The sequence below is a fragment of the Salminus brasiliensis genome, chromosome 1 (genome assembly GCF_030463535.1).
Source record: "Salminus brasiliensis chromosome 1, fSalBra1.hap2, whole genome shotgun sequence".
Lineage (NCBI taxonomy): Eukaryota > Metazoa > Chordata > Actinopteri > Characiformes > Bryconidae > Salminus > Salminus brasiliensis.
The window spans coordinates 24,551,171-24,560,673 of NC_132878.1; the positions used below are offsets into that span (position 1 = coordinate 24,551,171).

General features: G+C 36.3%; 1 long non-coding RNA gene across 1 annotated transcript; it reads left to right on the top strand.

Annotated features, from left to right (window-relative positions):
- Nucleotides 1-3,626: 3,626 nt before the first annotated feature.
- On the top strand, nt 3,627-6,006 carry LOC140574320 (uncharacterized). The gene is made up of 3 exons (XR_011980716.1): nt 3,627-3,704; nt 5,642-5,719; nt 5,851-6,006. It is a non-coding gene; the product is annotated as an uncharacterized lncRNA (long non-coding RNA).
- The last annotated feature ends 3,497 nt before the right edge of the window (nt 6,007-9,503 follow it).

Consider the following 9,503-nt stretch of genomic DNA (forward strand, 5'->3'; position numbering starts at 1 on the left):
AGGTGAGTGTGGGGCAAAATGAGCCTGAGCTCTTAGATTGAACATATACATCTCGATGTAGTCATTATGGGCTAGAGGGGTATAAAGCAGTGGTTATATGAGCAGTGGTTCTCTGGAATAATGGTGCTCCAACCCATACTTTTTGGATGCTTTGCGGAGTTGGGCATATTTTGGGATTATGATCACCCAACATCCTGACCTCACTAACGCTCTTGTTGCTTAACACAATCAAATCCTCACAGCAATGTCAAAATGTCCAGAATCAGTCAGTATGACCAGCATGTGGGGTGCTTCAAAATAGCAACTCTATAAATCCAAAAGGACATTTCTTTATATCATCGACTTTGCTCTTCCTTTTAAATTGGAATTAAATGCTGCTGGTGCGGAGTGACTGCAGGAAGACAGAAATGGCACCCTGTGTGCTACTGTTCGAAACAGTTCAATTGCCATTAGCTAAATTATTCAGCAATTAAGTAGGACATTTGTTGCTTGCTCTGCAGCGTTTTAATTGTAAAACCCCTTCATGTTTTTTACTGACCACAACTTTCTAACCAAACTTAATGTGATGGGCTTTGTTGGCTCAGGGATATCCGAAAAGGATTCAGCACAAGGGTTCTGAAAATGTAATTGCTGATGTCCTACCCTGGGTGTAACATCTTGTCCAGATATTCTCTTTTATGGTTAGAGTGTTGCATCTCCTGGGTGTATTTTTTTGTAATTTCTCTCTCTCTCTATCTAGTGATGAGATTCTGAACTTGTAGATTGACTGGGCTGACAGACACTGAATGTGAGTAGCTATGCTAACGTTTCTGCACAGCCAGTAGCAGAATTGTCCCAAGCCGTCCCTCGACAGCAGGCCTTGGGTGACCTTCTAGTTCGAGACCCAACCATGTCTCTTTTCTTTTTAATGTTCCAACCTCTGAGAACCCCTAAATCATTAGCTCAAAGGTTATAATATGCGTTAGGGACAAATGTTGCAGTCAGTCTCTTAGCTTTCCACACTGGTGTTCCTCTGCAGGCTTGTCAAAAATGTGACTCACCATTAAACTTTTTTTTTCTGTTCTCTAAAACAGCACATCTGAAACCTCCAGCAAAATGCACAAGTTTTATATACTGGTATAAAACAGTGATATGTGGTCACCTAAAAAGTTCCTATTTTGCATTATAACACCCTGCATATGCTCCCTGTATACTCTTATTTAAAATAAAAATAATAATATAAAAGTAATCAGGCAGTGCATTCCTTTCTCTCTTTCTGATTGTGTGTATGGGTGTGTACAGTCTTGTCTGAGTGTAAGTTAAATGCACTGTATTTTATTTAAGGAAACACGGCATCATCAGGCTGGCTTTATTCTCTTAGTGCATTAAGATTGTTTTTTATTCTTCATTTACTTCTTTATCTTGTTCTTCAGTGCTGAGCAGTTGTGGGAACTTACCAGAGGGCTGGTGTTGAGTGGTCTCGGTATTATTAAGAAAAGAAACCTTGAGAAAACCACAGAACCACACCCGAGTCATGACTGACAGAGGCCAGGGTTGAGGTATATTTTGTTCTTTTGTAACTTTTATGTGATCCAATAAAACAATGTCTTTGTTTACAGTCTGATCACACAAACACAGTCTTTGTTTTGTATTATCTGTGCATTATTATACTTTATACATCATTATGAGTATTTTGTATTTTATTCAAGGAAACACAGCTTCATTTAGCTGGTGTTATGCTCTGGTGTGAGAGCTCTCTTCACCAGTAATTAATCCTCCTTCTTAATTTACTTCATGTGTAGTTTCTCTTGTCAATCAGAGGGGAAATTCCAGATCAGATTTTGCCTTCAAACAGTCTCATTCTTTTGTGAAGAAAAGACTGTTATCTCCCAGATGTTTTCACATATTTGTGATAAAATCTTCACACTGACTAGCCTTCTACTCTTGTCATCACCTTCATGAACCACATAGTAGACACAATTTATTGTAGCCCGAGAGAGAAAATACCCATTAAGATTAACCAAAACTCTTGCTTAACTTAAGCTAAAACTAGCTTGGTCGGCAAAGTAGACTCAGAGAACAACACTTAGAGAAGAAACTTGTGCCACAGGTGGGGGTGGGAGGGTGGCATGGCTGCAATTTAGCAGGAAAAGTGCTGTCAAACTGAGAGGGGTTTTGGTTGCTGAACGTGTCTTGTAGATAACATCTGTAGATAATAATCTTTATCCCTCAGTGTTCATGCACTTGTGCTAAATAATCACATTACAATCGGTACACATTACAATCAGCCACAATAAGTTTTTATTTATTTATTATTGTATGGGTTATTGACACCTGAGGTTAAACGTTGTTCATCAGTAGACTTCACACCTCAGTCGGTCCTAAACTAGGCACTAGTTGAAGTTTTCTGTTCCGTTCTCTTCTTTTTTGCCTCTTTCACACACACACACACACACACACACACACATTTATTTCCGGCATGCTGACTGTTGTCTCTTCTCAGATTATCCCCACCAGACGGGTTCCCAAGCTCAGCAACCTGGGAATCAGCACTTCTATATGTAACTCAGTCTTGGACTTCCTGAAAGACCCCACTGTCATTGTGGACTACCTGAGTGCGTTTCCAGCTTCGATTTCTAAGCGTCCAGAAACCAGTTCTAGACCAGCTATCTTCCATCTTCTACCACTCTGCTGAACTCCACACTATAAAATTACTACTACCCAAGTACTGCATACACACTACACACTGCAAACTGCATTCAGTACTTTGTACTTGTACAGAGCAATGACAATTAAGTTAAATCTATCTACAAAGAGACTCATCTCCATCTATAACCTTCTTTCTGAAGGCCTCAGAGAGCTTTTTGGTTCTCAACATCTTAATAATGTTCACTTTACTAATGAAGACCAAACTAAAATAAGAAAGGCTCCTCCAAAATCTTTCTAATGATGTACTGCACCTGACTTTGTCTTTGTCTAAATTGCATTTCTATTAATTAGGTTTTACATTTGTTTAATTAATGTGTTTTATTTTTGTATTACCTATAGCTCCCAATATTGTTAAAAGGAATGTGTGAAAATATCCATATGTTTAAATATGTTTAAAAAGTTAATTAACTTTCCTTCATTACTTAATCTTTAGATTACAGGTTTGTCTATTTGGCAGTATAGAGTATATGATCAGAGAATGCAACAAGTTGGCCTGCCAAGTAGGCTGCCTGTTTAGTCATTGTGGTTTGAATAGTGTTGGGGAAGTAAACCGGTAGCATTGAGCATGTGACATTGTGGCTTATAAAAATGGGACATTAGTGTTTAATATAAATGTTTAATGTTGTATTGTTTAAGTAGTATTAGATGATCTAATCTTTCTTTCTTCTCTTTCTCTTTCTCTGTGTGTTGGTTTTTGGTCTTTAACACCTTGGTCTGGGCTGGAAAAAACTAGTCTAATGTGGTTGCTTTCTCTTCATTTGTCTTCCTTTAGCAGTCTTTCTTTCTCTCTCACTCTCTCTCTCTCTCTCTCTCTCTCTCTCTCTCTCTCTCTCTCACTCTCACACAGACTCTCTATCTCTTTCTTGCTTACCTAAGTAAGGGTCTTTAAAAGCCAGTGTATAGAGTAAATCACCTGTTCAGCAGAAACATCTTGGACAAGCCACATCTGTAAGCCAAAGCAGCAGTGAACCTGGCACAGGAAACATCTACACAGACTACTGCAATCTTCTTAACAGGTAAGATTCATATTTTTATCACACAAAAGTAGTCTAAAATCATAAAAGTAATTTCATTTTCAGTTAATTTTAACTTCATTGTAAATTTATGCCAGACAACTACTTCACCTTGCCTCAGGATGCCACATCATGAAAGATAAAAGAGCAAAGACGTCTAGGAAACCCCTTTATTAAATGATCAGATGCTAAAACATTGCACAGTGTAAAGTTTGCAATATGAGGCTGGCATGGAAGCACAAGATGTTTAATAAATTATTTCAAATATAAGTAAAGTGATCCATCAAATTTATGCAAAAACAAATGGGTTTGAAATCAAATGAGACAATAGAACAGAATTCCAGCTTTTTATTTCCTGATGTTTACCACAGTATGTATTAATAAATGAACATTAGAACATGACATCTTTGGTTTGAGACTACACATTTTGAAGTCAACAAAATATTGCACCATATGCACTTCCTGTAAACTGACTTCAGGACACTTCTGGATGCATTCTGCTGGCACTATCATGGGTAACATAACAAGGATAAGTGAGTCAATTCTAGAAGAAGACATGCAAGCTCAGGCCATGACACCACCTCGTAGGTTTTGGATCATAAACAGCACAGTCCTCTTTCTCCACACTGGAGACTGTAGAAATCATGGACAGTCCAATGACTCTCGAAAGTTGAAGCAACAACAGGTCTGTCTCCTCTGCTGGTGATTTTACATCTCATTTTGGGGAGTTGGGGATGAAGTGGGGTGGTTATCATCCAACTTCCTCACCTCACTAATGCTCTTGTCACTGCATTTAATTAAATCCTTATAGCAATGCTCCAAAAATCTTGTAGAAAGCTTTCCCTGAACAGTGGACACAGTTAGTTACTCCAACAAAAGAAGGATACATTTTTAATACCCTTGATTTTAGAAGAATCTTGACAAGCAGATGTGCCAATACTTTTGTCCATATAGAGTAAGATTAAGATAAGGGTACAAATCTACATTTTAAAAAAGCCACAAAATATGCTTTAGCCGTTAATTCTGTTGGAAAGACTAGTTTTGGCATTATTGTTAAAAGATTGAAAGAAGTAGCTCATAGCAAAAACACTGTTAGACCACACATTAAACTAAGTAAAGGTAGCTGCTGCTGTTTGTCAGAGAGACCAAGGTTAACGAGAAACAAAATAAAAAATGTGACATTTCAAAAGTAATATCAAATCAAACAACATTTTATGCATTTTTTATTTTATATTTTTTGTTCACTCATTTTTCACTCATAAATGATCCAGTAATGTTAGACAACATGAAAACATTACCTGTTTGAGTATAGGCAAGCCAACCTGCCCTGACTATCATGATAGTGTCTATAGCTTAGCTTCTGGATTCACATTTAAACCCTATTATATTCTTCAGTATGTAGCCCTAACATTGCATTTATTATAAAAGTATATTTAATTGAACCTCTTTTTTTCTAAAGTACAGTACTGTGCAGTTCCATGACACAAGGGGGCGAGAAAAGTTAAGCCACAGAAGGGCAGTACTGGATTTAAACCAAAAGAACAATCAAACACCCTAAGTTACAGCAACACTATGTATCATTTTTACCTTAATATAATAGCTTCAAAATCATGCTGAGCTCTTTATTTTTTTCTTCAGGCCTCCATGTCCTTTAGGAGTGGCTCAAAACACAAATTACACTTCCTGACTGTAGGGGAAGCCCAGAAGCAAGAGATACCAATTCTTGCACTTACAAGAATTACACTTGCACTCACAATTACACTTTTTTACACGGGCATAAAGAATGTTTATATAATATACCAAGAATGCATGGATAGTGCATAGAGCCTATACACTCCGAGAACATCTCTCAGCTAAACACGCTGTGTGGTCGGAACTAACTGTGGTAAAATATTACATAACATATAAGAAATATTGATTGATTTCAAATATATCCCCAGGCACACTGCTAACAAATTTAAAGACTGACTGAGGTAGAAAGCAGTGATTGCTAAGGAGTGACCGGAGACGAGACTGAGGTAAGTTTGTGATGATCTATGTCATGCATATTTATTCATTCATTCATAAGTGTGAATACAGTAATTTTTTGCACACTTTAAACATACTATCAATCTTCTTTTGTTTATTTTCCCTATTTTCTCTCTGTTAGGATGTGGCTTTCTATTTACATGCTGTTCCTCTTGAGCCTGGTTCCCACCTCTGGCATACGCTGTGGGGAAGACAAGAAAAAATATTCCTACACTAAATTCTCAGCAAAGCACATTCTTCCAAGGGATTTTCAGGTCTCGGATATCACAGCATGGAAAAAACACCTACAAAAGAAAATACCATCCCTTAATAATACAAGCCTCTGTGGAAGAGTACCCCTGCAGACTTTCTTCAAAAAAACTGATGAAGACAGAGTTGAACACATTTGTAATGGTAAAGGCTTTGAATACGGCAATGGCAACCTGTGCATCAGTGAGCAAAGGTTCACTGTTTACATGGTGAAAAGCAGGAAAGTGAAAAGTGACTGCAAAATCAATAAGCCTAAGTCAGTTAAACAGTATGTAATTGTGGGCTGTGAAAAGCTTAGAAACAAGTGCCTGCCTGTGCACTTTGATAATCAGACAGATAAAGCACCAAACAAAAAGTCTGCTCTCTGTAACCTATAAATCATACTGCTAATCATTGCATGCAAAAGCCGCTTTTCCTTTCTAACATAAGCCTACGACTAGATTAGATTAGTTTAGCAATAATATTACTAAATGACAAGCGAGTTTAATGTGTGAATATTTGCATTCTCTAATCACTTGATCACATTCACAACAGTTGTGTACAAATGGTCAAAGAGATGCTGTTTCAGTTTGGGTCAAAGCAAAGTTCCAACAATTAGATTTTATTTTGGTTTTGTGGTGTTTTACTTCAGAAAGTTTTCTTTTTGCAATTTGCAAAGTGTTTAGTATCTACTGGAATGATATCGATCTTGGTTTCTTGGGGCAATAATGGTCGTAAAAACTTTTATATCTAATGTGAGACGATGTAAAACACAGTGATGTGATTAACATAATACAAAAAATCTTGAACAAAATGAGAGGAAGCATTCTCTACAGAAGAAGTTAGTGAATTTTATTTTAGTTTATTTGCCTATTTTGCTTTATGCTGACTCATTAAAACATTAATCATCAACATGATTAATACAAAATGTTGTCTGTGTCATTTATTTACTTGGTAGTGGTCAATAAAACCTAAGCTTCATCTTTTATACAAATCCAGCTGCCCTGCTGCCACTAACAAAGGGCATGTTCTTAATCTCCAAGTACTTCTTCTCAAATGCACCTGTTAAAGATGTAAATACCAGTGTAGCATGTCTTGGAATTAAACTAACCTTACATGCTGACAGATGGTGCCATTTCCAGCAAATAAAGTGATTCTAGTAGGCCATAACCTTCACCATTTGTAAGCATGGCCATTAAATTACATTTAAATTAAAATGTTCATTGAAAATTGAAAAGAATGTGGGTCTACACTTTAAAAATACTGAATGACAAATAAATTTGACTGAACTTAATTTTTAAATATATTTTGCATTCGTCCACCCTTTATTAGTACTAAGAAGCTTGATGATTGAAAATGCAGATAAGTTGATATCCAGATATGATCCAGATATGTTATATGGATCCAGTTTGGATCCATATAACATGAATTCTGAGTCCATTACTACAAGACATTGCAATCAGTATGAGCAAAATGGGTTAAAAGTCAGAAGTAAGAAGATCTCATGACCGTATTCCTGTATTCATGCATCATAGCAACACCCATTTGTCTAATACATAATAGATCAATTGAACATTCTTACAGATAATAGAGTTCTTGTTAAAGTTTTACTCAACCTGTAAATGTATTTTTTGCATATTGTGCATAAAATCTGTTTTAAAAAAAACCCAGAGAAAATCATGACCCAAGATCCTGGACGTACCTGATTAAACATTGTCCAAAGAGTTCATTACATATTTACATGTAATAATTTTCTACTGCACAAATGTCAAATTCTACTATTTCCTTATTTGGCAAAAATTGCTTTAAAGTACACTCACAAGTGCTATGTATAGCTCTTTAATTGTCCATTAATAAAGTTTTACATCATTAAAGCATAGTTCTTTAGCAGATAGTACAGATGTAGAAAGTATAAAAGAATAGAAGTATTATAGAATAAATCAACTTTTATATAAGTATAAAGAATAAATCTCTTGGGTTAATCTTTGGAATACATCTATGAATTCTCATTAGGATATTCACTGCATGTAACAAGTTATTGGCCTTTTTTCATATGACTTGAACACACAAAGAGTCACAAAAGCCACTAAGAGTTTCCCACTGACTGATAAATTTTAGATCAGCATCCACCTTTTAAGCATGGTACTGCACCAAAGTGGCAGCATAATTTTTTAAGCGCACTTCTATCTCAAAATCAGGTAGTGGAATTTCAAATACATGCTATATAATAAGTTAAAACATGAAGTCCTGATTGATAATTTTTTTACTTACACATGGAAGGTGAAATGCATGTTCACATTTTACTTCTTGCTGCTTTAACATAATTTATTATAATTTGAGGTTATTTTAGATTTGGAACCAACCAGTGTATATTAAATAGCAGTGTTAGAAAATGTAGAAAGCAAATAGGGAATGCTGTGGCTCGACAAAAGTCCTTCAGGAGAAATTAGGAAACGATGCTTGTGCTTACAGCATTTAATTTTAATCGATGGTTTCATAAATCTAGCACTTATGTAGCAACATTAATAAAAACGGCTGTTATATGGATGTTATACTTAAGTTATATGTTAATACTTAAGTATATGTTAAAAGACATTGCATTACAGTAAAAGTGTCAGTATATTCTACTGACATCTACATAACTTTTTATTCTTAAAACAAAAGAATTGCCATAGCGTTACCTTGGACTTGATAAACATTTTGAAACATTGCCACATTTTACTGTATTTGACACGTTTGGAGTGTCAATTAAGTTTACAAGGGTGTCTTCTTCATAATGCACAGGCCATTTCTGATCACACCCCACTGTAATGATGCGAGTGCTCTGTTTACCATGATACTCACATCTAGGGTGTCTTTCTCCACTTTTCAAACGGCAAGTGACTACAGGAAATGGTTTGGTGCTTTGATAAAGAGTCCTAGTCTTGTGTATGCCTCCTTTCTGGCACACCGCTCGAACCTGCTAATGCGTTGCCAATACGAAGGCATTGATTTTTTTGCACTTATTGGTGTCTCCTGCTGTGATTCTCCTGTTTGGGTCTCTGATCACGCTGTCACACTTGTTTTCATTCATGCTACCAAACACATGTTGGTTGAGGAAGTGCACATAGCGTTCCTTCACCTCAGCTGGTTGAGCATCAGCAGACGGTGTGGCGCACAATGCCAGCAGGAAAACTACAGCAAACCGATGTATCTCCATGATAACTTTCTGAAAGAAGAAACAAAACTGATTCTGACATTGTAAAAGATTGAGAGTAAATCAGTGGTTCTCAGTCTTAATCAAAGAGTGCCAGAAAACTGGGAACTGGGAACTGGGAATTGGGCCTTCTAGGAACAGGGTTAAGAACCACTGTAGTAAATCATGTCATTTAAAGGCTTCTTTTTGGAACAAAGTGTCTTTCATTTAGTGTTTAGTAACTTTAAAGTGCCTTTGTTCAAGTGCAATAGAAGACAAAATGTTTTTTTACACAGAGCTCTACAATGAATCTCATGTAGTTTATTAGTACAAATAAAGTAGAATTTCATTCTGTCAAACTAGAGCATTTA